This window comes from Gopherus evgoodei, chromosome 7 (assembly GCF_007399415.2).
Source record: "Gopherus evgoodei ecotype Sinaloan lineage chromosome 7, rGopEvg1_v1.p, whole genome shotgun sequence".
NCBI lineage: Eukaryota > Metazoa > Chordata > Testudines > Testudinidae > Gopherus > Gopherus evgoodei.
In genome coordinates this window covers 97,961,781-97,976,198 of record NC_044328.1, presented here as the reverse complement: position 1 = coordinate 97,976,198, position 14,418 = coordinate 97,961,781, and the positions used below count along the sequence as shown (strand labels likewise).

The following is a 14,418-nucleotide window of genomic DNA, read 5'->3' as shown; positions in this document are numbered from 1 at the left end:
CTCCTCCCACTCCCTGCACTAGGCCTTCCAACCACACTGCCCCACCCACTGGGGCCAAGCTCCCTGCTGCATCCACTAAGCCACCTCTTGAGCCACGGTGGCTACACAAGACTTGACCACGGTGAGGCTGCTGGCGTGCAGAGATCACGGCCTGTCGCATCACACTGCCCTGTCCAGCTGTCTCCACCTGTTTTCTCTGGACTTACACTTAGGCCAGGTCCACCCTAGAAGTGCCATGCCAAGAGCGCCGCCTCAGTATGGTACCGGCAAAGCCCTTCCAGCGTGGACCCAGCTTAGCCCGAACACAATGGTGTATCCCAGCCCGTGTGGAACAAGCTGGAGCGGTAAAAGCTTGGCTCCGCCAGCCTAGCTGCCTCTGCACTAAGGGCGTTTGCTGGCACAAACGTGTCGGCTGGAGATCATGCTTATTCCACAGACATTTGTAGCATAGGCCAGGCCTCGGACTGCAGGCTCCCTAGGCCAGGGACCGTCTGTTAGTTCAGTACAGCACCTAGCGCGGTCCGGAGCAGTGGCCAGCAGGAGATGCAGCCAAGCTGGTCCTCAGTGCCCATCGCTGCCCAGTTTTGTGTTAGTGCCCACAGTGCGCTGGCCCCACAACAGCGTCATCAGCCCGAGCTCTGCACCTTTCATCCCTAGATCTTGAAATGTTTTACAAAGGAGGTCAGCCTCATTATCCCCATTGTACGGGGGGGAACTGAGGCACAAAGCGGCGGCATGACTCATCCCAGGTCACCCAGCAGGCCATGGCTGAGCTGGGAGTAGAGCCCTGTCCATCAGGCCACAAAAGGCAGCCCCTGAGGCAGGCACTGGGGCAAAGGGAAGTCCCAGTGCAAGGAGGACCGAATGGGGTTTAAGACCAAGTGACTGGTCTGGAGCTCCAAAGAGGCAGCACAGGCTGCTGGTTCAGCCCTTGACTGGTATGTGAGTCAGGGCGAGGGCATACCGTGAGCATGCCCTCTTCACACGGCCCTCAGGTCCCCAGCGGGGACAGGGAGATGGCAGAGAAAGCGCCACCATCGCTCTGCATTCGCTGCTGTCACCAAGTTTTTGAGTGGTGAATTTCCCTTGTTGAGGGGGAAGGGGGATGGTGGGGAGGGCACAGCAAGGGCACCCATGGGTGACATGAAGGGGCACGCTCTACCACTGCTCCCTTACCAGCTGGGCCTCCTCTGTGACCCTGATGGGACCCAGGAGAGGAGCGGAGCCGCAGAGCCCGGGCACTGAGCATGCCTGGTCTCCCCAGGGTGGGCCCATGCCAGGCACCGAGTGTGCCCAGTCTTCACTCCCCACCCCATCTCCAAGCTGCCCCGTGCAATCATTACTGGAGAACCGCCAACGCATCAGCTGTGTCTGAGCAGCAAGCAGGAGCTCTTCCATCCACGCAGTGTGTGTAATTAACCGCCTTGAAATAACTCGGAGCCCAGCAACTGCTCTGTTGCAGGCAGCAGATGGAATTCGTGGGGATTCCCCACACATGGCCCCCCGTACTCCTCCCTACAACTGCCCCCAATACAGCATCCGACTCTGCCTCCCCCTCCCCCTTCATTCCACACAAGCAGAAGCCATCCTTACCACCGCTGCAGTTGCCTTCCATGCTCCCAACAACCCTGAGATTCGGGTGCTGAAATGCAGCTGCCTCTGGGGTACAGCAGGGGGACTGTTCATACAGGGTTCCTCCACCCAGTGCTGAGATTCAGCCACGTTTGGGGTGGTTGGGCATGGGGGCTGTTTATACAGGGATCCCTTCGTCTGGGCTGAAATGCAGCCACCTCTGGGGTGGAGCGCAGGGGGGCTGTTTAACACACTGGCTTTACACAGCACTGTAAATCGACACAGATATTATAGGAAGTAAAGAGACATGCACTGCCCCCAAGAGGTCACAGTCTAAGGCCCTGATCCCTAACACTTACAGGAAGGATAACATGACTTTGCCAGAGCAGCCCCTGGTGCATGACTGAGCACTAGGATGGGGGGAGGGGGGAAATGCCTCTACATCAAACCTTCCAGGGAGGGAAGTGAGGTCTAGTGGGTTAGAGTAGAGAGCGCTAGGAGTCAGGATGCCTGGGTTCTATCCCCAACTCGGGAAGAATAGTGGGTTAGAGGTGGGGGGCTGGAAGCCAGGACTCCTGGGTTCTACAGAGGTCAGACTATGACTTAAAAAGTTGCTTTTTGGGGAACTCCTTAAAATAAACCCTGACCTCTGACCCCCTTGGGTCACAGCTCCAAGGACCCACCCCACTAGGATCAAAGATGGGTTATTAACCCATGTTAACCAGCAGCTTTTAACCCCAGGTCTTCGCAGGAGCCACTGCATTTGCACCCCCATTAGCCGGGCAAGACAAATCCAAGGGGGCCATGTTGGCTTCTCTATGCCCAGCCTTGACAGACAGAGGAGAGAGATACTCTGTGATCTTTTGTATTCATCCACTCCTGGGGTCTCTGCTAGTCCCCTTCCCCTTTGTTCTGCCCCACTGCACCCCCACCCCAACAGCATTCAGTCTGCTCCCTCCCGACAGGACTATCTCTTCTGGTGACACAAAATTCCCATGCTCCAGGAGGATTATAATCCCACACACACTGCAGCCCCATTTCAGTGCCCACTTCAATGCCAGGGGATTATAATCCCACACACGCTGCAGCTCCATTCCACTGCAATGATGCGGAATTATACCTCCACTCACACACACTGCAATGCCTTGCAAGCGCTCCATGCATCCCCCATTCAGATGTAGTATCTTCACTGCAGTGATATTCCAGTAAGAGTAGAGATCTCAGGGAGATTATACTCCTCCAGATGGGGCAGTTCCAAAGCCCCATGAACCTCCCCATTAGTGAAATAGGTAGCTTCTTGTAGTGCCATTCCAGTGCTATGATGCCCTTTCCAGTGTCAGCTGCCATTCCAGTGCCATAACTCCACCCTTGCAGTGCCCTTCCTCCTCATGGCATTGCTCTACCACTGCCAGACAAACCCAGCAACAAAATCTCGCTCATACCCTTTCAGTTACCAATTCTCCCTTCCCACACTGCGTGGTGGGCCAGGTTCTACCCACATGTTGTCCTCCGCACTCCTGCCACGAGGTGCCAGAGCGGAGGGTGCAGCCCATGCAGCTCCCCCTAATCACCCATCAATCCAGCCAGCCTGCCCTGCAACAGCCCCCCATGCCATCTGGAACAGCCAGGGCACGAGACACCCAAGACCCACTCTCCCATCGGTGCAGCCACAGGATAGACCCTAGGACAATTCGCCGAGCCCTGCCCACAATGCCTGCTGCCCCCTCAGCCACCAGGATGGGCGCAGACAGGCGCCACATTCTGCCAGTGTCATACACATGGGCAGAAATGGTCGCACAGCTCTAAGTTGGTCCTTAAGTGACTCTGCCAAGGTCTTGGAGAATCAAAGCAGCTGAGTCCCTCTCCTTTGCAGGAGATGAGGGCAGAGCCAGGCACTCGCTGGGGCATCAGCCAGCTGACGCCACTAGCAGTCATTAAATTAACTCCAGCCACAGCTCTGCAGAACCCCCTGAAGCCAGAGGTCTGAGGGGACTCCAAAGATGGGGTTCAAGCCCTGGTTCTCAGAGGGGATTGGAGTTTGATGGGTTAGAGCAGGGGAGGCTGGGAGTCAGGACTCCTGGGTTCTGTTCCTGGCTCTGCCACCGACATTGGGTAAGTCCAGGGCCGCCCAGAGGATTCAGGGGGCCTGGGGTCTTCAGCGGCGGGAATCCCCTGCCACCGAATTGCCACCAAAGACCCAGCACTTCAATGGCGGGTCCCAGAGCGGAAGGACCCCCTCCCGCCGAATTGCCGCCGAAGAACTGGAGCGGAAGATGCTCCGGGGGCCCAGAGCGAGTGAAGAACCCCACTCCAGGGGCCCCAAAAAACTCTCATGGGGGCCCCTGCGGGGCCCGGGGATAAATTGCCCCACTTGTCCCCCCCCTCTGGGTGGCCCTGGGTAAGTCCATCTTCATGCCTCTGTTTCCCTTCCCACTTTTTGTCTAAATAGACTGTAAGCTCCTGGGAACAGGGACAGTCTCTCGCTGTGGGTCTGTGCAGCACCTGGCATGACAGGGCCCCAATCTTGGTCAAAGCATCTGCATGCCACTGTCATATAAATACCAGGGTTTTTTGGCAGTAAGCCTTGCACACAGGAAAGCAATCACGCTGGATTACAAGGCTGCGTACAACTGGGAAGGTTTGGGGGGTGGGTTACAAATAAAGGATCACTTTTTAAGCCAGTTTGCAAAATCAGGTTCAAATCCATACTTGCAGAAACTACTGTAAATTAAATCTGGTGCTTTGGGGAGGGAGGGGGGAGCACACTATTGAATTAAGGCCAGAAAGGGTCTTTGGGATTTGTTTTTTTTGCTCCTTCTTTTGGCTGCAGGGAAAGAAATTATCCATCACATTTATCTGGGCCACCACTTTAAAGAAAGGAAAATTATAAAGAAATTACAAACCCGTTAACTACAAGGCGAGAGATTGCACAAGATGTGGGGGAAGGAGGGGTTTTCTTCCCTTCTATGCAACATTGAAATGTATCAATTAGTCACAGCCCTGGCTTTTGTTTTATAATTGGAGGAAAGGGGCAGCAGAAGGAAATTTAAAAGGAGAAAAAGCAATAGCCAAGCGAGCAGGTTTATAAACATGCAGGCACACGCGCCAGAATTTGGAGCAAATTAAAGAAAGTTGAACTCCTGGGTGGAACGTTGTAGCAAGACGATAAGGAAAAGCAACAGAAGGAGAATGCTCTCCAGGGCTTTTGTGGGGCTGTTTTATCTGAAGTGATAAAACTCCTCGAGTGAAATATTCCAAGGAGAACTCTTCTCAACTATTCACCGCAAGAGGGAGGGAGAGGAAATCAACCTTTCAGTAGGTTCTCTTCTCTGTCTCACTGGCGCTGTGTCTGGGCCCAATCGCACACCAGTTTGCACCTGGATGTCCAGGCGGAGTTCAGTTTTGTTTAGGCCAGTCGGGAATGAGTTTAGGCTACGCTGAAGCAAAGGCGCTAACGCCGAGGAAGGCAGCACAAGAATGGTTGGAAGCAGAAAGCCAGACACGTCCTAATTTAAAACAAGGCTCCAGTTTTTAAAAGGGAGGGGGATTAACCACTGGAACAAACCCCCAAGGGCAGGGGTAGGTTCTCATCTCCAGGCCAGATGGCTGCCATTCTGGAAGATGCTTTAGACCAATGGTTCTCAACCAGGGCTGCACGTACCCTTGGGGGTACACTGAGGTCTTCCAGGGGGTACATCAACTCATCTAGATATCTGGCTAGTTTTACAACAGGCTACACAAAAAGCATTAGCGAAGTCAGAGCACACTAACATTTCATACAGACAAAATGCGAAAGGAAGCAGTTTCTCAGTAACAGTGAGCTATGACACTTCTGTATTTTTGTCTGATTTGGTAAGCAAGTCATTTTTAAGTGAGGTGAAGCTTGGGGATACGTGAGACAAATCAGACTCCTGCAAGGGGGCCAGTCATCTGGAAAGGCTGATACCACGGCTTTAGATAAACACAAGGCCTTGAGCTCAGAGCAGGGGTGAGGTTCTCTGGCCTGTTGCGCAGAAGGGCAGATGAGAATATCTAACAGTCCTTTCTGGCCTTTCAGTCTATGAATCCAGGCCTATGAATCCCGTAGGCCCTGAGAAATCAGTGTTTGGGGGCTGGATTGCGTTGGTTCGAGACCAGCAGCAGCCAGCTTCATCCAGTTTTAAGCCAGTGCCGATATGCCCCATGCAACATTGAAACCACCCAATCTTTGCCTCCACAGGCACCAGGCTGAGAGCCCCCAGCTCTTTGCATCCAGCGATTGCCAAGCGCTCTCCAAAGCAGGCCTGTGTCACCAACTCCCTTCTACAGAGGGGAAACTGAGGCACAGGGAAAACAGTGACTTGTCCCACATAACCCAGTAGGCCCGCGGCAGGGCTCAGCATCCCGAGTGCCACAGCCGGGATCTAGCCTCTAGGCCAGGCTGCATTTGGGGTGTAAAACACTGCCAGTGGGACAGAGTGTGTGGGGAAGCCTCATCTGGCCCAGGTTCCATCCTTCCTGTACTTCGCATGGTTGCTAAGCCTCAGTTCAACCCCAGTGGGGCAAGAAGGGGTGAGGCTGTGGGTCTGGATCCACCCAACTTGATTTCATATGAATATTTCCAGCGCCCTGTCTCCAAAAATCATTTGGCAGGACAGAGCCAGCCCCCAAGCGAGTGAACATGCTGGAGAAAGGGCCTGGGTGCTGCAGGGGGTCGGACAAATCTACTGACCTACAACCCCGCTGCAACACCTGGCTTCTGCATCCAGACAGAGACAACTGCTCAAGTGGGCAAAGGGCCACACTAAAAATCTGCTTGGATTCCCCTCCATCCCCCAGAGCGAGTGCTGGGCGTGTGGCTGAGGCCAGAATGAAAAGACAGCTATAAAATAGACTCGCTGCATATTTGTATCCGATCCTGGAGTCCATTCCCTGGGGTGAAAGACCATGGCAGGTGTCTGTAAATCAAAGCCAAACACCTGAGACATAATAAGTGTGGGATGTAAATACATGGCTACATGAGATGGATAGACACAGACGCATTTCCCTCAGAACCGTATTCATCATTCCCTCTCGCCCTGACAGTCCAGTTCTGGGCTGAGCAGGCACAACAGAACTGGGCCATTCACACTGGGAAATTTGCCGTTGGTTTCCTAATAAAATTAATTACAATAGTTGAACTGAGTAGATACCATATACACACACATACACACGCACGGTGCTCTTGTCGGGTGGGGGCTTATTTTCAGGGTAGAAATCAGACATTCATTTCATTTGGTGGGAGAAAGGCCCTTGGGCGCCAGCCACATACAAAATCGTGGAAACGGAGATGCTATTGTTTGATTTATCTAGGAAAAATTCCTCCCTCTTCCAAAGGCAGCGGTACGTTGCCCCTGATGCTGCGATAGTGTCTGACAGAGGGTTGGAAAAGCGATAAGGTGGTGGGCTGGAGTAATCGAACGCACAAAATTAATAATATAAATGTTTGCAACATGCCAGCAGAGATATCTAACAGCCAGCCTGCGCTAACTAACAGCCCCTACTGCGAAACGCAAGCCAGGAGCTCGGCAACTGACTCCTATTTCCATGGCGGGGGGGTTAATTTTCTTTAAAATCCTATTTTATACAGGGCTTCACATACCACCACTTGTTTCCAAGGATGCCTTTCATTTCTGCTGGAAACCCTCCACTCATTTCCAATATAATTATTCTCCTCTCGTTCTCCAGACAAACTCCCCTTAAAGGGCACAACACAGCCTCCCACCCTCACTTTGCTAAGAGAAATGCTCCCCATCCCACGTCAAAATATTTCAAGAGATAGATGCTACAGTTAACTCTGGAAAGAGGGGTTCAGAGCTTTGAGCTAATGCCAGCAACATTTTGTCAGATTGTGCTTTCATCTCCCCCGCCATCCCCCCACCCCACACTGTGTAATTTCATAAGCTTTGGGGTGTTGTGTATTTATGTGAGAAACAACACTACAAAACACACACAAGAGGCACAATTAATGGAAGCCCTTATCTGCTCCAATCCGAATGAAACCATCCCATTAATATTAAATAACATCGTGAATAATAACAACCACCAATCTTCAGCCAGACCCATCTGGAAGCAGAATATTGCTATTTACGAATATGTTAATCCTAGTCTAATCGCAGCAGCAGTGCTGTTCTTCAAACCATGCTGGAATTAAAGAATAATACTAACATACGGCTAATATTCACGCTGCTTTCTTCCCTGCCTTCGTCTGGGCAAGATGTATTTTTTTAACTCAGCATTACAGATGATCTATCCGCCGGCGTTACTCCTAATGCAAAGATATCAACTCCAAATGCCAGTTGCTTGCTTCAGAGAGATAACCTCAACCTTATAGATAAGGTTCACACACGCGCACACACACACACACACACACACACCCCGTGTAAAATAAATATATAAAAGACAGCCCCAGGGAAAAAATATTTTGCCAGGTCCCCACCCCCACTGGAGAGCGCAGAAAAAGCTAATATGTCCTCAGCTCGCCTCGTTACACCCCCCTAATATCTCCTCACCGCCACCCCAATGCAGCAATGACTCCCCTGCTGCCCTCCCATCCACACACCTCAATGCCACCTCTGCCGGCTCTGTGTCAGCAGCGAGGCAACCCTCAGCCCCCACACATAAATCCTTAAAATAGATGTCAGGGTGAGACGGGGGTGCTCCCCACCCCTGAAATGTGCATGGATCGGCTTCAGCTCCACCACACCCCATCCCCTTGTAGTGATGCCCCCCACAACCCATCCTCACCACCTTGCTGCTTTGCAATACTATGGAAACCCCCACGGTTGCCACGGTTGCAAAGGGTGGGGGGGAGGCTAGTGCAAATGGATGCAGCGGTACCCCACCCCCTCCCATCGCCCCCCACCCCCAAGGGCAGTGATGGGCGCAGCATCCCGGTACCTGCTCCGGGGGGGGGGCCTTGTACGTCCAGCTGCTGCAGAGGAAGGCAGGAGACAATAGAAAGGTGGTGGACCCTCCTCCTCCTCCTCTTCTCTCTGCTCCCCCCTCCCTGCCTGGCTCCCTTGCAACAAGAGATGCTGCTGGATGCTGCTCCAGCAATCCGCCTGCAAATATGAGTGGCAGCATCAGCACCACAGCTACAGCGCCGCCCCTCTCTCCCCAGCAGGGGCGGGGGGGTTGTGCAGGGAATTTGGCACTGTGGGGGGGCATGCACAGAGCAAATACAGCCCCAGGCTGAGGAACCAGATTTCTACCACCACTGTCATGCACCAAGACAGGGACCAAGCCATGAAGAGCTAGGCAGCCTTGGCTCGTGGGTGGAGCATGGGGCTGGGAGGCAGGTCTCCATTATTGCAATGCCAGTGCAGCCTGGCCTAGTGGGTGGAGTACAGAGCTGGGACCCAGGACTCCATTATTACAATGCTGGGGCAGCCTGGCCTAGTGGATGGAGTATGGGGCTCGGAGCCGAGATCCCAGTGTTGCAATGCTGGGGCAGCCTTGCCTAGTGGGTGGAGCATGGGGCTAGGAGCCAGGACTCCATTATTGCAATGCTGGGGCAGCCTGGCCTAATGGGTAGGAGCCAGGACCCCAGTTTTGCAATGCCGCATCTGTCCACCATTTGAACAATTCCTCCCCAAACAGATACATGATAAAATGGGGGTGATACATTTGCAAACTCTAGGGGACAGGGACCTAGATTTCCTGTATCCCTCTCAAGTGGGAACGGGAGTGGAGTCAAGGGGTTACAGAAGGGGGTGGCTGAGAGTCAGGACTCCTGGGTTCTGTGGGAAGTCAGATTGGTGACCGTCCCTGCCCCAACAAGCTTACAGTTGAATGGACAGAGAGTGGGAAGGGAAATCGAGGCACCAGTGGGGGAAGGGACTGGTACTAGATGGGCCCATTGGTCTGAGGTGGGACAGGGAGAGAGTGGGAGAGATATTGGGCTGGATGGCCCGTCCAGAGGGGAGGGCCTTGCCCAATGTCAATGGCAGAACCCAGGAACAGAACCCAGGTAGGGTGACCAGACAGGAAATGTGAAAAATCAGGATGGGGGTGGGGGGTAATAGGAGCCTATATTAGAAAAAGACCCAAAAATCAGGACTGTCCCTATAAAATCGGAACATCTGGTCACCCTAAACCCAGGTGTCCTGAGATGCAGTAAATTATCAGACTTTCCTTCCATTCGGCTCATCAACCAGCCTGGGCCCCAGGAGGGAACAGGATTTAAGGGCACAAACAGATACAGTAAATGACAGGTGAGATGCTGCTGCAGCCCTTTGAGAATGTACCAAGTAACATAAAGTGCTGTTACAGTGGGGCTGGCACGGACATGAGGGGAGAGTGCCCCTACTGAGCCCCTAGCCCGCTCCAAGCACCACAGCATCCCCTGCTTCGCCCCCTTCCCACCTCCCTGCAGCACAGCACCTTCTACCAAGCCCATGCCCCCCCCACGGCATAGCGCCCCCTACCGACTCTGTCCCCACTCTGCATACAGCACCCCCTACTGATCCCTCCCTGCTCTCTGCAGCACAGGGCTCCCTGCTGAGCCCCACACCCCACCCTGCAGCACAGCGCCCCTAGTTCCACTCTCCCACCCCCCAGCTACTTCTCCAGCAGCCCACAGACTGAGCTTGCTTTGACCACACAGCTCCGTTCAGCCCCCGTCTGCACCCCCTGCCGTCAGCCCAGACAGATGGACCCCCCTGCTTGTCATTTGCATTACAGCGGCAGGCAGCACTAATGTGCTACTGATGGCCGGGAACCTGGCCAGGAGCTGACACCATCTCAGCTCACCCACTGCAGGCAGGGTGGGGAGCATGGAGGGACAGGGTCACAGCCCATTCACGGGCTGCAATGGAAGCCCCCAAAGGATCTGTACAGTCAGATAAATCTCTGCCCTGCTCCATACACAGAGAGAGCTGCATGGTCCCCCTTAGGGACCCCTGGACACCCTAACCCAGGAGTCCTGACTACCCCCTCCCCCTTCTCTAACCCACTGGACCCCAAGCCCCTCCCGGAGCCAAGAAGAGTACCCAGGAGTCCTGGCTCCAATCTCTTGCTGTCTTCTCGCATGTCTGTAACATGGAAGGGGAGTGGGTCTTGCTATTAGAGCAGGGCTGAGAGTCAGGGCTCCTGGGTTCCCAGCTCCACAAGGAGTGAGGAGGGGAGTCTTGGGAGAGTCTGGAAGTCAGGACCCTGGGACGTGGCGTAGCCAGGTTCTAAGTGTAGGGGGAGCAAACGTAAAAAAGGCGCCCCCCCTTGGCTCCTCCTCTGGCCACACACCCTCAGCTCCTCCAGTTTCCCCCCCAGATTAACCTCAGGGCTGGCTCAGGACTCCTGCAGGCTTCCTGGGGGTGCAAATACCCCCATCCCCTCGCTGTCCCAGGAGAGTCGCTCCTGCCCAGCGCACTCTACAGGTGTCCCCCGCCAGGTTGTGCCGCCCGGTCTCACCTGCAGAGTCCTGTCCCTACTGCCCTGGGTTCTATCCCAAGGCTGGGAGGGGTGGAGATCTAGTTGTTATAGCAGTTGGCTTTATGTCTCATGTGAACCCCCAGCTGCACAGCCCCCTTAGCACCACACTGGGGCATGGACATGAGGGGAGAGTGCCCCTACTGAGTGAGCCCCCAACCCGTTCCCTGCACCACAGCACCCCTGGGGCTGACTGTGAGAGGAAAACACCCCCTGCTGACTCCCCAGCTCCCCTTAGCACCGCGCCCCTTAGCACTGCAGCACTGGGGCCAGCACTGACTGTGAGGGAGACCGCTCCCTACTGACTCCCCAACTCCCCTAGCACCACACAGGGCCAGCACTGACTGCAAAGAGAAAGCGCCCCACACATGCCTTCCTGTAGGTCTCCCATCCCCGCTGCATATGCCTTGGCCAGCCTCTTGGCCCAGGCACCAGGACTGAACCAGGGAACCCCCCAGCTCTAAAAGTGGGAGCTCACACTGGCTGTGGACCCATGCCACACGCCGGACAGTGGGGACAACTGCAGCTGGCTGCGAGCTCAGGGTTACCTGCCCAGGCGCTCTGGTTTGAAGCAAAGGCAGGAGGGGAGGGGGGAGAAAAGATGATTCCCCAGCCCCCAAGAGACCCACCCCCACTCATGCCTCTATTTGCAATTCCTTTTAAGCCATGCTTCAAATTAAAGGAGCAGCCGCTGCGGAGATGGATTCCAAGTGGGGACTCCATCGCTAGCCTTATGGGCAACAAACCCACAGGTGGGCCCTGAGGACTGGTCACTGTCTTGGGAGATTTCAAATGCTCCCTGCCATCATCTCCCCTGCTGCACTCGCTGCTTCATCACTTGCCCCACTCCTCATGGTGCCCCCTACTGGGTGAGGCGGGGAATAGCCGGGAGCTCCCCCTCAGCCACCTCCTGCCCTGCTCCCCACAGCTCTGTGTGGAGTATGTCCTGGGGCCAGGACCGAGGGGCAGCACAGGGCCGGTGGGGGCCGAGGGGGAGGAAAACGCTGACTGTAGGACTAAAAGGGGCCCCTAGCGAGACCTAGGAAGGTCAGAGTGAGCCCATCCCATCCCCCACTTGCCGATAACAACCCAAGACCACAAGCACCTGGTCTCAGCTGAGCCACCCCCAACCAAAGGCCTGTGGGCCAGGGATAGAACGGAAGAGCAGGGGGCATGGGCAGGGAATGGGACACAGATGGGGCCTTTCCCCTCTAGGGGGCGCTGGCTCTGATCCGGCACCAGGGCAGGGGTCCAGCTGGGTCAGGGAACGAAACACGAGCCAGAGCCGGCTCCAATCCAGCCCCATATGCTCTGTTAGCTTCTAGGCTTTATTCCTCTCATACAGTGCAATGTGTTCAGCGTGGGGGGAAGGGTGACAGTGCCAGCTCAGCAGGCCCCACAGGTCCCTCCAGCTTCCCTGCCTCACACACAGCCCCGAACTCTCACAGAGCCTCCCCACCCCTCCACCCCATCACATGAACACAGCCACCCCCTCCCCCAACACTGACCCATCCCCCCACACTGCACTGCTCCTCCCCCCGCCCACAGGGACCTCTCCCTGGGGTCTGTTCACCCCTCGCCTACCATGAATGATGCGAGGGTCGTGGCAGCTGCTAGGCTGAGACCTGACATATTTGTTACACACACAGGGCCCCGAAGGGCTGGGAATGGAGTCACCCCACCCCCATTGCCACAGAAGAAGCATCGTCCTAGAGGATCAGGAGCCCCCACAGCTAATGGCTGAGGGTGGATGGGGATCATTTGTCCTGGGACACCTTCTAGACTAGCTCTCAGATCTGCTGGGAAAAGGGTCTCTGTGGGGAGCCCTGGGGTAACCTTCACCCTGGAATCCAATGAATCAGCAAGCAGGAGCAGAGCATGGGCAGCCCTGAGCCAATGTCCCCCCTTTGCCCCCAGCCAGCTTCTTTGCAAAACCATCACACACCACACACAACAGACTGTCTGCTGAGTAGGAGACCAGGGCTGGGTAGCAGGGGACTGCAGGTCAGGAGCGAAGGGCACCAGCAATGCTGGGGGGATGAGGGGGGGGGGCCCAGGGCTGGGCTAGCAGTGGGCTGCGGGTCAGGACGGGGGGGAAGCCAGCAATGCTGGGAGGGCAGGGCTGAGCTAGCAGGGGACTGCAGGTCAGGAGTGAAGGGCACCAGCAATGTTGGGAGGGGTGAAGGGGGAGCCCAGGACTGGGCTAGCAGGGGGCTGTGGGTCAAGACAGGGGGCACCAGCGATGCTGGGGGGGCGGGGCTGGGCTAGCAGGGGACTGCAGGTCAGGACTGGAGGGCACTAGCAATACTGGGAGGGGGCAGGGCTGGGCTAGCAGGGGACTGTGGGTCAGGACTGGGGGCACTAGCAATGCTGGGGGGCAGGACTGGGCTAGCAGGGGGCTGTGGGTCAGGACGGGGGGGGGCACCAGCAATGCTGGGGGGGCAGGGCTGGGCTAGCAGGGGACTGTGGGTCAGGACTGGGGGCACCAGCAATGCTGGGGGGGCAAGGCTGGGCTAGCAGGAGGATGCAGGTCAGGACTGGGGGCACTAGTAATGCTAGGGGGGCAGGGCTGGGCTAGCAAGGGACTGTGGGTCAGGACTGAGGGGCGCACTAGCAGAACTAGAGGGGGAGCCCAGGGCTGGGCTAGCAGGGGGCTGCGGGTCAGGAGCAAGCAGTCCCGGGAGGGGCACACACAGACCAATCCTTGCAGATACTGTGCAGCTGATGGTCAATGCCTAAGCTGCTAGGGGCTTGTCTGCCCCCCAAGCCACCCACCATCTGCAGGATGTGAGACGAGCACCCAGAGAACCTGTTACTCACCAGACTGACTCATGCCCGGTAGCCCATCCCCAGCAGTGCCAAGGGCTGCATGCCCAGGACCAGCTCACTGTGCAATTCGCTCTGATGGCTCGGAGCAGGAAGGCTGCTCCCCTCCAGGCCCCATTGCAGGCCCCCAGTGATGGGATGGGGGACAGCCCCTGTTGCAGCCCCCAGGATGTGCTGTGCCACCGCCTCACCCCCTCCAGGGCCCACTGCATCCTCCTCAGCAAAGAGGTAGGCCAGGGCACTGTGCTGCTGCCTCCTGTGCCCCACTACAGCCCCCCCAGCATGGCAGAGGAGGGCTGCCTTGTGCTGCCAGCCCCCCTGGCAGGGCATGGAACAGCCACTGGTTGCTTAGCAGCCCTGGAGCACACTCGGCTGCTAGGGGAGGCTGAGGAGGGGGGGGAGGACTGAGCGACCTTTCCTGCCCTTGCATGGCAGAAGCAATTAAATCAGTGAATGCAGAAGTGGGGGGGGAGTGTCTTGACAACAGAGCATGGGCTGCAACTCGGAGCCTCCCCCAGGGCAGAGGGAGAGAATGAGACAGACACAGAGAAGATGGAGGGTGATCCCTGGCCA

The 14,418-nt window shown here is 56.0% G+C and overlaps 1 protein-coding gene across 25 annotated transcripts in view; it reads right to left on the bottom strand.

The window, feature by feature from the left end:
- Positions 1 to 13,927, bottom strand: part of NRXN2 (neurexin 2) — a 339,529-nt gene extending 325,602 nt beyond the window's left edge. For 24 of the 25 annotated variants that reach the window (XM_030569274.1, XM_030569293.1, XM_030569286.1 and 21 more), the window contains exon 1: positions 8,491 to 8,635. The gene's annotated coding sequence lies outside the window, so the exon portion shown is untranslated. Of the gene's footprint in view, positions 1 to 8,490; positions 8,636 to 13,839 lie in introns of those variants that run through there. The other variant, XM_030569276.1, reaches the window with a different exon arrangement.
- Between the last annotated feature and the right edge of the window lie 491 nt (positions 13,928 to 14,418).